The following is a 15,586-nucleotide window of genomic DNA, read 5'->3' on the forward strand; positions in this document are numbered from 1 at the left end:
GCTCACCACACTGGTTCCATCATTCCTAATTTTTCCAGCTCATTTAACACCTTTTCTACTGTTTTATGCATACTGAGCACCAGTCTCATCTCAGCTGTGCTACCACCTTTGCACTACACGTAACCTGGAAAACACATTTTCATCTTGGGGTCCTTCAGTTCATCCAACACTTCAAATAAAAGCTTTTTCTGGATCATGAACTATCTTCTTACTGTAGCACAAATACAGATCTGTTTCCCCCAGTACATGGAAGTTCAGGATTTCCAGTGATTTTGTTCTTCTGAGGTTACAGTAAAATCTATTTATCAAGTTGTGTCCCTGAAACAGGACAACACAACAGTGGCACCAAAACCAAAATGATACCCATGTGAAGTCTCTTTTCCTAAAGGAGTTAAAAAGTCATTTGTAGCCAAAACAGCTTTTTTCTTTAATGTTTCTTTCTGGACATAACTTACCTGGAAAAGTGTTATGGATGTAAAGCATACTGGTTTTATACTTTGCTTTTTTATTATTTGACTGAGACAAACTCCAAGTGGCAAGATAATACATTTCATGCAGATGAAGGTACTTGAGGAAGCTGCCTAAAAATAGTAATGTTTAACGTATATGGTGGCTAAAAATAGTCCTGGAGTCAGCAGGTATTGAACATCTACAGAAAATCTCAGTCATAGGGATCTGTTTACACAGATACTTCTGTCCCAAGACTAAAGAATATTTTTAAAAAACTCAATCACCACACAAAACCCATCTGGTTGGAGGTTTTGTTTTTGTTTGTTTGTTTTGTTTTTTTTTCCCCAGCTACTAATATATCAGGACACAATGCAGGTGCAACAGATAAAACCACTAGTGAAGGGGAGGGTGTGAGAAGTAGAGCAAGAGAAGCAAATTTGCTGCTCCATATCTTGGCCCTACACCTACAAAAACAAACGGCTTGTGGACAGCTCACCTCAGGTCAGCAAAGCTTCCACTATTAAGTAGTTCCAGCTGGTAGGGATTTCCCAATTCCCCACTTACAGGAGCCTCTCAAATTACTTGTTCAAATTCACGCAGATCTGGGATTTCAGATACAGATTTTAGAGCAGCAACCAAAAAATATTGTACTGTAACACCAAAAAAATCCTAACTTGAGCTGTAAGTGAAATTCCAACAACAACATCTCCAGAAAAACTACATGCTTCCCATATGAAGCTTTCAGGTACAAGATGCACACAAAGCATAGTCAAAATCTGAAGAAAAGCGAGAGCCAACCTTATTCTGTCAACACTGACCTATTTTGTTCAGGTCTAACAGCTCAAAAAGCTACAAATTTGGTGAAACCTGGATTGTAAAGCCGTAACACTCCTCAATTACTTTTTGTTGGCCAGACAGGCAAACCTGTCATTTGACAACACATCACGATCCAAGAGAGTAAACTTTATCTCTCAGGGGTCATGAGAAAATGGCCACAGGTACAGCTTGCTAACCTTCCCTAGGTAATTTTTCACAGTTATCATCCAAAAAGCGTGAAAGCATAAAAGCCACGTTATCTTGGAGCTGTGTTTACTGTAACGTGGGTGAGATTCCCTATAAAACCACTTACTAAGTAACTGTTGTGTGTTCTCCAACACAGAGTCAAATCAGTAAAACATCTTCTTGACAGTGTGTCAGGAACAAGACACCTCTCCTCCCAGAGACCAACACATTATTTATCATTCTGCTCTGACTTACCTTTGCTTCCCACCCAGCCCTAGCTCCAAAAGCACTTCCCTGCCTTGTTTCTTAATACAATATTTGAAGACAAAGCTAAGCCAAGAGTCCCAGAACTTGGTTCACATTTTCCCAAGAATTCACTGGAGTTTTGCTCTTACCTGTAAGCAGACGCTTGATCACACAATTTTCACTTATGTTTATCTTCTGAAATCAATTAAGCAGTCTCTGTGAGGGAGTTTGAAAAATAAATCAATTAACTTCTCAATTCTCCTAATAAAGTGTTGTCTTCATAAAGTTTTGGACTACATTCTTTACAGGAACAAACTCAAAGACAGATTTCAGGGCTTCCTGGATTATCCTCTCAAGGATTTTGGGTGTTTTCCATCCCCTTTAAATAAAATCAAAGCCTACAGCACAATGGTTTCAAATGAAGGATGCCCAGCAGCCCACGTGGAAATTCACAGCCAAATTAACATGCAAATCTTGACACTTTTGATACCAAATTTGAACTCTGTACAGAATCAAGTTCTAATTTAGTATTGAAACCTCTCATGCTGATTCTTACTTAAACTGAAATCCGTTTACAGCTGAGAAAAGTTAACCCTGGTACTCCAAAGAGGTATTAGGAACCAAGAAGTTGATGCTTCTTTTGGAAGTGTTTAAAAGCTGAAAAGAGCCTTGACCAGTTCATCACTGGCTGAAGTTAAAACAGGAAAGTGTTGGAGTGGTGTTCATTCAGTCTCTTTTAGACCTGGACAGACACAGACCTCATTAACATTATTAAAGGAATCATAATTGTGTCCCTCATGTGGATCAGCCAGAGCAGCGTTAACATGGGGAACAATTGTCATCCTGACACAGCCTCACTCTGCAAAACCAAGTTCTCACAAATCCGTTTTTTAAACTAGAGTTGGGCAGGCTTTGTCTCTAATTGAACCATTTCAGTGGTTCATTTAGAAAGTCCTTCAATTATTTATTTCATGTCCACCCAAGTTGGTTCCTCTCGGGAATTTCAATCCCCGTGTTTATGCAACACCTCGTTGCTGTTACACCCTTCTTAGTGCTGTGAACTAGCAGAACTTTTAGTTAATTTTCAGGTTCCTGATCACCAATTTTCTGCTGGGGTTTTTGTTCGGTTGGATTTTTCTTTCCCAGCAATTTGAGGAATGTTAGAATATAAATATTTTGTTGTGTATTAGTAGTACAATCAAAATAACCTTGCTTGAACTTATCATTGCTAGCAGAACTCCAGGATTTAGAACTTACTCCATGCTATTCTACAAATTATTATTCCAGGCTGTTTATATGGCCCTTTACCCTCATAGCTTGTGGCCTCCTTTACTTGATACCTCCCTACAGTCACTGCAAGCTCCTTCCCTCCTCTGCATTTTGGAACTGGGTCTGACTTGCAATTGCAAGTCTTTTGTTTGAGAATACTATCATTTATTCTCACAAACACATTTTTGGGGTAGCCTACAAGTAATCCATCACCTGGATTTCTACTTCATGGCATGTGAAGATCATTTATAGTTGTTTCAGGGTTTTTAATAGCTACGTATCTTACACTCCCTTGCACCTGCACAAACATACTAATAAACAAAACCACAGCATTTTGTCTTCCAAAAGGACACCAATAATAAATTGCTAATAAAAAAGTAATAGTAATAATGTCTCATTTATCTAAAGAGACCTAACTTGCAGTGGAGTAAAACCATGTCCAAAGCACACATCTGGGCGTTATGTGAGTCAAAGCAGAGTGGCAATCTGCATTTTTAAATCCTGCTGTAGTTTACCCTCAGGAGCTGCACTTGGTACAAAGTAGTACTAAATAGGGTGAAACAGAAGAGTTACACACAGAGCAATCCTAAAACTGACCACAGTAGACGTAAGGGAAGAACATCTTTGCAGGCACAATCCCAAAAAAACATATATTCAGTCACTTAATCAAGGAGCAGATTGACCATCTTGCCAGTTTTCTGTTCACTTTTTAACTTTTTCATTGCGTTGTTTTGCAGAGTGGATTAATTGAAATTCTTTGCTAATGTTTTATTTTTGAGTTGATGCTGAGTCCAGATAACACTCTGATTTCTTCCTTACACCTACACAGCTTTTCTGTCAGAGCTTTGTTCTGTACCTCCAGCTCACCATTTCAACTTAATCTTTTCCAAATACCCGGGTCCCTGTGAGAGAGCAGTTTAAAGCGTAACAAACTCGAGTATTTGGTGCAGTTAACTCCAAATTAACCTCCCACCCTGGCTAAGCAGAGATACCAGGAGCTTGGGGCCAGTGTTTTTCTTCCATTGCCAGGAGAAAACTGTCAGAGTAAACACTGCCTGCTCCTGTGCAGCTCAGTGATTGCTAATAAACCAGAGCCAGGAGTATCTGGCACTGCCTTGCACCCTCTTCCCTCAAGTACAAAGGACTGCAGAGGTGAAGGGCAGCACAGAAAAATCACTGAAATTTTATTTCTTTTAAAACTGAACTATTTTATGGCCCATTCTTGAAATACATACTTTTAATCTCCTTATTGTGCTAATGTTTTCTCATTCTACCTCTTAGCATGAAAAACATCTTTATCCCAATCCTAACACTCCACTACATTTAAATTAGATGCTGAAGTGTGAAAAACACAATCTTGGTGGAAAAGCAGCATGTTTTCTTAAATACAGTGACTAAAATATTCTATAAACTTAGGGCAAAAATAATTTTTATTTGTATTACCTAGAAAAACTTAATTACAAAGAAAATCGTTCCTTAGGAAAGAGAGGAAAAAAGATATCTTCAGATGTGACTTTTTTAATGCAGGTCATATATTTGCTTTCTTCTAGTTGATCTAGAATATTAAGGGCACAGCATATTAATTACCATTTACATAAAGACTCCACCTAATCATAAGGATCGTAACACCAGAGTAAATAAAACCACAAGAAATACCTAAGAGCAGAGTAAAATTTTGTTACAGACAGGAATTATCAGCACCAGTTTGAACCTGCTTATTAACAGGTTTAATCCATAAATGCTCAGGCAAACTTAGAAGTAAATATCTTTGATAACATCTCTGAACACAGAAGTTTAAAACCAAAACCATTCTCTATTTGCACAGTCAGTCCTGGATTTGCTTTTGTTTCCATGAGCAAGGGCTACCCAGGGCATCAGTAACTTCTCAGTTTCCAGAGCTACTTCCAGATAAGTTATTCACTAGGATTTGCCCCTAAAGAGATTTTTAGAAGAATACACAATTTATTCAACTCTTACTCGGCAACTCTATGCATGCCAGAACACAGATATAGAGAATTATCCTCTGAGAGTTAAATGACAGTGGGAGGGGAGATGTATTTCTGGACACAGAGCATGTGTAACTGCAGTGGGCATTTTCATCAATTAACAAAAGCTTTGGGTAAACCTTAGGTGAAATAGATAAAACCTCTGTCCACAAAGTAAGGGATTAAATTAGTCTGCAAATCACTTCTGATATTTAATATTCCATCTGCTATATTTGCTTTGGCTAAAGACTTTCAGCTTGAGCAATTTCTACTCTTCCTAAATGACAGGTCTAACTATACACTTATTTTATGACTTATTTTTCATTTTTCTGAAAAAGCAAGAATGCCCCCTTTTGACAATTCCATATATTTCCCCTATGAGGCCAGGAGAGGGAGTAGTAGCTTGTATTTTTCCCCAGGAAAATCAACACTCAGGACACCAAGTATTGTGTTCAGTTTCCTGCAGACAACGATCTCTTGTCTTTGTTCATTATTTTTTATCAAGATCACAAAGAGATTTTTTTGGGAGGGGTGGGTGGGGCAGACAAAATTCACTTTTAGAGAAGAACACTTGCCAGAAGGAAGTTTCAGATGAGACCTACACACTGTAAAAGCTAAATCTCTTACTCTTTAATGGATGGAAAGCTCTGTAGGTGTCTGCACAGGTTAATCTGTGCTCGCTTGCCCTGCTGAAGGTACAGCACAAATCCAGATCACCTGCAATCCTGTAACTGAGCAGAGGCTGCCCTAAGCGTGATATTAAGGTCAATTAAAAATAGACCCTGCTATTCTTCTGCCTCTAGTTATACAAATTCTAATTTAAAAAACCCACAAAAATACATATTTCTCTAGATTCCCATCCAAAATCTCAAGGCTTTTGTACTGATGCTGACAGAAGGCAAAGATTGTTTGAAAGGACTTTAGCTTCAAGTTCACCTGCAATGAAACCTGAAATATGAATTGAAATTCTCCCAACACCCTGAAAAATTCACCATCTGATCTTAAACAATTAAAATTCCAGTGTTAGGAAGTCAGTCTGAGCTCACTAGACAGACAGTGGCAAATGACGTGGTCTTCCAAAAGATGACTCAGAGGAGGAAGAAAAAAACCCCAAAAAATGAAAAACTTACTTGTGTATTTTCCAGCTCTTCCAGAGGACTGTTATTTCAGCCTGAAAAACAAAAGGGAAAAAGCCCACAAATGAAATCATACAATGTATCAAGCAAGGCATTTCCAAGAGAAACAAATAACAGGTAGAAGGCAGGTCCCAGGTTAGGGTTTCTCCTGGCCAGCAGACCTGGAAGCAGCATGGAATGATGTGGAGGGAAATCTCAGGCCAAATCTGGGAGAAAAAAATTTACCTGACCCAATAAGAAGTTAAAAAAAAATTACAACAAAATTAACTTACAGCTGTCAAAGAATGAATACAAAAATCTTGCTGTACTCCTGAAAAATAGAAGTGTCTCTCTCTCATGAAAGAATGGATCTTTCTGCATCAGTAAAAAATAATTTGACTGATTTCAAATTCTAGGTCTCACACCATTGGTTAAGTTTCCTCTGACAGCACTGAGCTGCTGGGTTTAAAGCCCTTACTGGGCTCACTATGGCTTGTTACAGTCCAGCTACCATTTTTTCCAATATTTCCATATTGCAAGGATATTTAGCCACATATCTCCCATTAAAGCTAAATCATCTTAAATAAAAGAAACCTTCTGTGTCTAACCACCCCTGCAGCTCCTTGAGAAATTTTAGGAAACTCCATTGATGTTATATTCTCTTTGGTGAAGCAGTGGAGAGAGGAATCCCCATTTTCAAGCAATATTACTCACAAGCTAAGTTTGGCATTGGATCAGTGCCATTCACCAACAGCAGGGGCTTCACCTATATAAAAATTGCAGTTTTCTCCTTGAGGTGGCTGCAATTAAACCATCAAGTTTGGTTATGCATGCAGATTTTCTCCAGCCCATCATTTTTCAGTAACAAGATCTACAAAACCAGCAACATGAAAATAGGAAATTGTTTATAAAGCATGGTATTGAATATGCTGTTTAGGAACAATCACTCTAAAAACCTTGTGCCTTGTCACTTTATTTACTTCAGTGTGATATAACCTAGCACATATTAAATTTTTTTAACTCTGTTTTACTCCCTGGATTCCCTCACAAACATTCTGAAGCATGTTACCTGCAGGAGGGAGGGCTCCAAAATAAAGATCCCCTTACAACAAAAGCACCACCAAGGAATTGCTCCATCTGTTGCTTTTCCTTCCCATTTGACAACAGCTAAAGGCACAGCAACAAGTTTTCTACCAGAATTGGAAGAATTCTGGTAGTTCAGGTTCAGGATGTACTCCTTCCACCTGAATTTGGATCCATATCAAAGTCTGTTCAAATCTAAGTAGGATGCTCACTTTCTTAGTGACTGGCACACTTATCTTTAAAGTTACAGATTTAAAGTAGCTTTTCATCTTCCTGTATTACACAGATTTTTTCACTTGTCTCCATAGCAGTAAGTATTGTTTCCACTGCTGTTAAGTGTTACCAAAAGTTTTGTTTTCTTCTTTAAGTGGAAAAGAAGTACAGTTGGGTTTTATTCCAATTTTATAAAACAGGGCAGAGAGAATAATTCTCTGGAAGATTCAGAAAATTATTTTACATTGCTTCAGCCTTTTCCTCTCAACTCCAAGGACATTCACCACTACACTCCTCTGACCACCTTTTTCATTATTAAGCAGCCTCATAAGGATATTACTCTGATTTAGAGAATGTTTTACTGGAAGCAAGTTCCAAAGAGCCTCTGTCCTACCACATTCAATGTGTTAAGCATTCACTATCAGCTCTGGGATTTACTGAGAACTCAGCTAAGTCTGTTCTCATTCTCCATCAAAGATTAGAAAATTTAGGTGTTTCTATAGTTACAAAGAACTAGTTTCTGGAAAGCCCTTTATCAAGAATGAACTCTGCCTCACTGAAATGAGATTCTCCTCACTGTTATTTTAAAAATTCTCAAGATCACCTAGCCAGTATTAAAGGGATTCCACTAGTGGCTATGCAACCAGCTTTTGCTACGCTCGGGTTCTCTCCCAGGAAACTGAAGGCTTTTATCTGTTGCCAGCTAAGAAATATCCACTAGACTGAAAATCCACTGTATACTTTTTGGAAAGCTGCAGGGCTGGAGGTAAAAGCTGAACAGCACTGAGGTTTCTTTTCTAATCTGTTTCAAGTTCTGCACTCTTGGATGCTGTTAATTATAGTACAGTATGAAACTAGCAATATTAAAACCTATTTATTCTCAGTCTTAGTAGTTGAAGGTAATTAATACTTTTATCTTCCTACGTGCTTCATTGATGGGGCACATGAAAGGATAAATGAAATGAATCTACATGTAGTTTAAAGAAAAAAAAAATCAATTTATAAAGTTACAGTCCCAGGAAAGAGGCAGGGCAGTCTATGCGTGTCTCTTGCTTAGTGAAAAACACAGATTTCTACACAAGTGAAAATAACCATCAAGATGCTGAGTAACAGCAGGGTAACAGCTCCAGATCTGTGTCTGTTACCACTTTAGACCCAGCCTTTAGCAGAGACCTTCACCCAGAATTTACATTCTGCCTCACACTATTACAAGATACCAAGATTTACACAGTGTAGTTACAAATCAAGTATTTGGCAAGTAGCTCCTTCCACAGCCATGACTAACTAGGGGTGGAGAACACGTACCACACAAACACCTGAACGCCTCAACCCTTTATTTATGCCTCAAAAAACCAATTTTACTTCCTGATTTTTGCCTCAGGAATTTGTGGGCATTGAAGGAAATCCTAAAGCAAAACCAGACAAGTCATAGACAGAGTTGCACTCATGAGGATGCCACGTTGAGGATGATTCTCACACAGTGAGATTGCTGGGATTTCATTGCTAGGCACCCTCAGCTCCGAGTTTCAGAGCCCAGCCCTTCCCTTATCATGCTCCTCACTCACAGCAGAGTCCACTTCACACACTGTGACAAACACACAGAAGGGTCATACACCAAATAAAAACCCCTGCAGAAGCTTTAAGTTTCTACTTAAGACGTTGATTCCAAAAAGTGCAGCTTTAACAGCAGCTCACTGCTTTCTAGAAACATCTCAACTAATTGTATTTATCCAGGCACAGAGCATATCCAGTGCTTTTATCCACATGCATTACACAACAGCACACAAATATTAAGAACCTGCTGGTCATCTGCTGGGGAAGGAACCAGCAGCTTAACCAAAAGGACAGTCCACATCTGTGCAAGTATCTGGAAAATTCACAAACACATGAAACCAGTTGTTCCCTCCACTTTTCCAAAGTTGTGATGGAACATTTGTTCCCCCTGCCAAGTTTGCAGCAATCAACAAGACACACTATTTCTGTGGCTATGTTGATGTGACTAAAATGATTTTATTTATCAAGATGTGTCTCAATTTTAGCTGGTGTAATGAATTCTTAGCTTTAGTTTCCTGTAACACCTCTGCAAACAGCCAGCACATTACAAAGATTAAAGTGTGACTCCAAGATCACACTTGTCCCTGTTTTCACTTTGTGGTAAAATAGTCCCAAAGTTTGGAAAATGAGAGCATAAGTAAAAGCAACCTTGCACAAGTTAGCATATTTCTTAAATACCTGGAATAACTAAATACTCGTGTGCAAAATAGCAAACACCTAGAGATTTCTACTTAAAGAGTGAACTCCAGAAAGGAGTCACTGTACCTGGCAAACATCAATGAAATAAGGGCTCCCCAGGGAAAACAGAGTGCTTCAAAGATGGAAAACTTCTCTGGCAACAAATTCCTAGTAAATTAATTTTCAATAATCTCAGAAAACAATAATCCCGTGTATCTGAAGTCTTTACAGCAATCTTCCCTGTGAACAACTCCCCTTTATTCCACTGCTTCAAACAGCAAGCAAAAAAAGGGGAAACTTTCAGACTAAAGTGAAATTCGTTAATAGAAAAAGGACCAAATACACATTATACAGGAGAAACCTGGCAGATGAAAGTACAATAAAGACAGTGTGGGGGCTTGTTTGCACAATTGCCATTTTCTTCTTTTGGTACAGCATAAAGAAAACCAAAACCAGGAGTAATTTACATTTATCCCAAGCAGGAACCCTTTGTATTTTACCAGAGCCAATGCACCCAAGAATGAGCCCTGTAGTCAGGAGCTCTTCACCCACACACTGGAACACCCATCCCAGCACTGTATTCCTGAGGCAGACCTTGGACTGCCTCATTTAAAAGCAGTTGTCACGAACATCACGCACATCTAATCCTGTTCACTTCCTTGTCTCTTGCTTTCTATTCTCTCACTCAATTTTTACCTGTAGCTAAGACAATACATAATACACTGAAAATTTTAAAATTTAAAAATTTTTAATTAGTTATTTTTTTTAATTGAACTTATCAGGAAATACTTGCATATTTGTATGCACTATTACTTTTGTTCTGTTTGCCAGTCATAAAGGCAGAAGTAATTCAATATCTATATCCACCTGTACACAGACAGATAGGCAAGAAGTCCTAAAGGATATGCACATAAATACATAATTAGAGTAACTTGGCTTTATAATACTCCTCTTGCTTTTTAATAATTTCTCAGCCCATTACTTGTCACTCTCCTTTGCTTCATCTCCTTTTTCAGTTAACTTTTGTTTATTTAAAGACTTTTAAGAAAGCATCACTTCCATGCTTGCCTTGCACATAAATTCCCTGACTAAACAACTGTTCAAAAATAAGCTATTATCAATTGTCTATGGTTTACCTCATCATCTACAACAAAGAAAGCCTGTGAAAAATGGACCAGACTGGATACAAGTGCCAAAATCACAAAATCCTCTAAAAGAAGCTGAGCCCTACTTATGCCTTCTTCTGTTTCTGCATGAAGTTGAACAGAACACCACCACACATAAACAGGTGAGGGGGAAAAGCCCTTCAACAGAGTTTCCCTGCAAGGTTAATGGATATGAGAATTTCTCCCCACTCGCACATACAATTGAAGTGTTACTGTAATTATCAGTATCCATTCCCCTCTTTAAAGTTTCCCTGCAAGCAGCAATCAGAATTATATACGATCTCTGCATGAAACTAATGAATTCATGACAAAGAAGACTCCTCAACACGATAAGGGATGGTGTATCAGGGGTATTAGCATCAGGCTTTAATGCTCAAAAACAGGCTCACAGCCACGTTCACACTATAATGGAACTGGAACAGTACCAGTGTCACACACCAGCAGCTGTCCAAGGACTTGTGTCCCCATCAGAGGAGCAAAGAAAAATGTAATGCAAAGATTAAACAGGTTTGTTCTCTTCCTAGATCAAGAATATAAAGAAGTACAGTTGTCTGCTCTCCATGTAAAGCTTTTCATAAAGATATTCATCTGTAGAAACTTCTGTTCAGGTCAGAGAAAATACTTGTTCAACAATAACAAGTTACACCTCTTCAGTACACCTGTAAAACAAATATTACCTGCAAAATGAAGGGAGTTTGCTGAAGAAAAAACTACAAGAGGCATATCCTGTTAAATTCAGGCAATACCTTCCTGGCAACTATTTCTGATCCAGGAGATTTTCTGAACCTATACCACCACACAAGAGTTTTTTCTTCTTCAGGTGCTGCTGCAGAGATCACTGTTTTTGTTATAAAGGGGTACTCTTAAATTACAAGTGCAATTTTCATTCTATTTTCCTCCCCAAATGGAAGCACATTAAAGGAAAACTGAAAGGGCAAGACATTTTATGCACATAGTAGCTTTGGAGGGTACCAGAGCTCAAATAAAATCTTTACAGAACCACAACACCCAGGTTCTCTATTGGACATGTGAACACTTCACCACACAAGGTTTCCCCCAAGAGTGAAACCCCAAGAAACTGAAAAAAGCTACAATTCCCTATGCCAAATACTAATCTTCCTTAGACCTTATTAAGCAAATCTTTTGCTCATGCTTAAGCATCACAGGTTCCATCCACACTTCCCCATAAATTGATATCCCAAACACACAGTCCCCACAACTGATGCATGCTGGTGGAAAAAAAAAAAAAAGACTGTTTCATGGGCAAATATGAGTGAAGAGGAAAGGGAGATGGTGGATTTTGACTTGGTGGCAACAAATACACAGCTTAGGAAACAGCTTGAAAAGCAAAAAATCCTGAACACTCCCTGCTATCATCTTAGCAGTTCCCAGACATTTAAAGCTGCACCCCACTATCAGATGGCAGAACAGCAGCATCCTTTGGATGACTGGCTCAGGTAATCAAAGCAGAAAACAGCCAGAAATAGTACTGCCAAGTGATTAGAAGAGAACTGGTTGTAAATTTGAACACCCTTTTGATTCATTAATCTCCAACAGCTAAAGACAAACCTAAAGCGAAATTACGGTGATTGTAAACCGAGCACTCCTGTCCTGTGGCTATCTTTCGGCCTGCTGAGAGAGAATGAGCTGATCAAAGAGAGACACTTGAGTGAGATTAGTGCTGCTTCAGCGAGCTCACAGTTAGCTGCCATTAACTAACCTGTTTTAGGAGCGGCTAACACCGGCATTAATCTCTGCTGCAATTGGGAGCCAAGCCAGGGAGTGACCCGTCCATCTCCTGGTGACAATCGCACCTGCCCCTAGAGCCCCTGCAGGTCCTGCTCCTGATGGACAGGGAAGGGCGCTGGGAATTCCACATCAAGGGCACCAGCATTCAAAACTTCCCTGGGAAAGCAAAGCAGAGGTTCCATTTCGCTGGCTCATCACCAGGGGCACGTGGAAATCCTAACAGGAATCCCATATGAGGAGCTCACCACCTTTAGGAAAAGCCAGCCTGGAAGGACAAGCAGCACTGGGACAGTACAGACCCAAAGGGATGCCCTCCAAGGCAGGCTTGCTCTCTCAGCAGCAGCTAGGACTGGCTTAAAAATGTTTTCTGCATTTACAATTCTCAGCAGCTTGTAAGGTTACAACTCTACAGAATTACAGCACCTCGGTAAATTGATGAAATTGAAAAATATAGGGAAAAAAACCCCAAATCCACAACAAAGTACTCAAATCCTTCAGCCACCACTTTTTTAAATCCATCCAAGATCTGTCTTCAGTAACCACACCTTCTGCTGTTCCAGTGCTATCTCTCAACATAGATCTTCCACGTGATAGATTAGTGAATCCTGGGAACATTTATTACAAAATGCAGCTTTCCAGAATTGAATTTCATATTTTAGCTGATATTCATCAGAGCCTAAATGTATATATACAAATTATTGCTGACAAAGATCTCTCTAGTGAAATATAGCACATTACACAGATAAGATCCTCTGCACAAATACAAAGTTTGAATAAACTATTTTCTTTTCTGATAAATTTCTGTGATGTGGACAATATTTTAATACCACACAAATATTTTCTCTGCAGCAGTCTCCCTCTCAGGCATATTTCACATGTTGAACCAGAGAGTCAGATGCAGTAGCTGGTACATAACTTTCCATGCATAAACCCCAAATTTCTTCAGAGATACCTTTAAAATAATCTGTTTAGGCTCATTCATGTTTAATCATTAAAATCTTATAGCATTTAAATGTGATAATCACTAAGCACTTTAAAAATTGTTTTTCTCTCTCCCAAATGAGTTAGTTTCCTGTTACTATTTTATTTGATAAAGAGGGGAAAATGGACAAAGTTGCCACTTCCCACCTAAAAGGGACAGGCATTTACAAGCAAAAGTCCCTAAGGAATACATGGTGGCACCTGAATAGACCCGAGTGGAAAAAGGGTAAAAAACAACAACAGACAGATGACAAGGAATATACAGACAATTTATTTTATCCAGGAATAAGTAGGCTGTCAAACTCCACAAGTCTCTCATACACGTGGTCTCCCACAAGTGCTTTATAAACCACATCAGACCAACATCATTAATGCCACAGATTAGATTAAAATAACATATAACTCGATTAAAATAACATCTACGCACTCTGACACGTGAAAATATACAGCCCAGGTGTTTATAAAGCACCTCTCCATAATTCAGTAATAGCCTCTAACAGATTGAAAGCACTCAGACATCACCTCATTTTTACTTTAGAGAAGAATATTGACACCTTGACAATGCAGCAGCAATTTAAAAACTAAAACAAACCCAAACATCCCCCCCAGTTCACATCACTCTCAGGCTAACGCTATCTGCATGACATAGGCACCCACCAAGAAAGAACCCCAGCTACAACATTTAATTAGTTTTTAGCCGTTTCTACAACCCAGGTGCTCCACAAAAGTCAACGCATCCAGCAGAGGAAAGCACTACCTTGAAACAACCTGTCCTCTAACTCTGTACACTCTGGAACAGGACAGGGTTTAGGCACTGCTACAGGTAAAACTGTGGCAGTTCTGTGGGCAGAAAACACAGAATATATTACAAACAAATAACTAGTAGTAACTAATGCTAGACTAAATAAATGGAAGACAACAGGAGACTCTTATTACTTGTAAAAAAAAAAAAAAACAAACCAAAACCACTCACAGAAGAGATGGTCCAGCCAGCTCATATAACACTGGAAACTAAAATTCATAAACTCCCTGACAATAAAAACCCTATTTAATTGCTTTTCTCAGCACTGTCCCTTTTCCAGAAAAATCATTTAACGTGTGTAGCCAAGTTCCAATCACCCTAAGAGCTCACCCAACTATTCTACTCCAACTTTAACACTTTCTGTTTCTCAAACACCTCCTGCCTTTTCCCTTTATCAGCATTTATGAGCATTGAAGATGGCTAAGCCTGATTAGTCTTCACTTCCATTTAATATTAGCGTGGCACCTGAAGAAAAACTTTTGTGCTTGATGAGCTGCTAATTTTTTTTCTTAATGTTCCAGGTGATTTAAAGGAAAGTATCACTTCTCCATTAAAAACCTCCCATCACATCTGTGGGTAAGCAAAGCTCCTACTGAGGTACTAAAGCATGCAGCAGAAACAGGCTTCAGGTTTAAAAAAATTAAATTTGGGTAATTTGCCTTGTAAACTCAGGAAAAATAAAGGCAGGTGTTTTCCTCACACTACGTAGGGATATGAACCTGAGAGAAAAGAAAAAAAAAAGTAGCATACAAATTTTCCTGATTGTAGCATCACAGTATTGTTATGAGGACCATAAAATATTAAAGAACACCCTAATGGATTTCTGAGAATTAAAAGTTCTTGGCTAGAGGTTCAAGAAAAGATCTCAATAAACTTCCTTGGTTTTTTTTTTCTTTACCACTACAACTCCTTGCAGAAGCATCAATCATATCAAAGACTGAAATGTTAGTACAAACACTACCATGCAAATGTTCAACAGCTAAAATAATTTTCAACTCCCCACTAAGTTGAGTAGGGTAGGTAAGACAATCCTGCTGAAGCTACATTTGTTTTGTTAATTTAATAAAATTTCAGGACAAAAGTTAAGTTTGTGTTTCCTCAAAGCATCTTGCAAGATTTTTTTTTTACCTCAAAAAAGATATTAAAGACAACTCAGAAAAGTACAGAAATCATGTGTTAATCTCGGAGAAAAGCTGTGATGTGACAACACATTGGGGCAGCAGGAAGCAAATTTTTTTTCCAAATATCTACTCAACTTTACAGAAACATTATGCTTTTGATTTTTTAACTTTT

At 38.5% G+C, this 15,586-nt stretch overlaps 1 protein-coding gene across 4 annotated transcripts in view; it reads right to left on the reverse strand.

Annotated features, from left to right (window-relative positions):
* BCL11A (BCL11 transcription factor A) overlaps nucleotides 1-15,586 on the reverse strand; it is a 136,879-nt gene that overhangs the window by 119,885 nt on the left and 1,408 nt on the right. The window contains exons 1-5 of one of the 4 annotated variants that reach the window (XM_064415603.1): nucleotides 14,465-14,723; nucleotides 14,249-14,331; nucleotides 12,482-12,666; nucleotides 6,083-6,123; nucleotides 1,848-1,914 (exon numbers count right to left, since the gene is read on the reverse strand). The gene's annotated coding sequence lies outside the window, so the exon portion shown is untranslated. Of the gene's footprint in view, nucleotides 1-1,847; nucleotides 1,915-6,082; nucleotides 6,124-12,481; nucleotides 12,667-14,248; nucleotides 14,332-14,464; nucleotides 14,724-15,586 lie in introns of those variants that run through there. The other 3 variants (XM_064415605.1, XM_064415606.1, XM_064415607.1) reach the window with 3 other exon arrangements.

This window comes from Passer domesticus, chromosome 3 (assembly GCF_036417665.1).
Source record: "Passer domesticus isolate bPasDom1 chromosome 3, bPasDom1.hap1, whole genome shotgun sequence".
Taxonomy (NCBI): Eukaryota; Metazoa; Chordata; class Aves; order Passeriformes; family Passeridae; genus Passer; species Passer domesticus.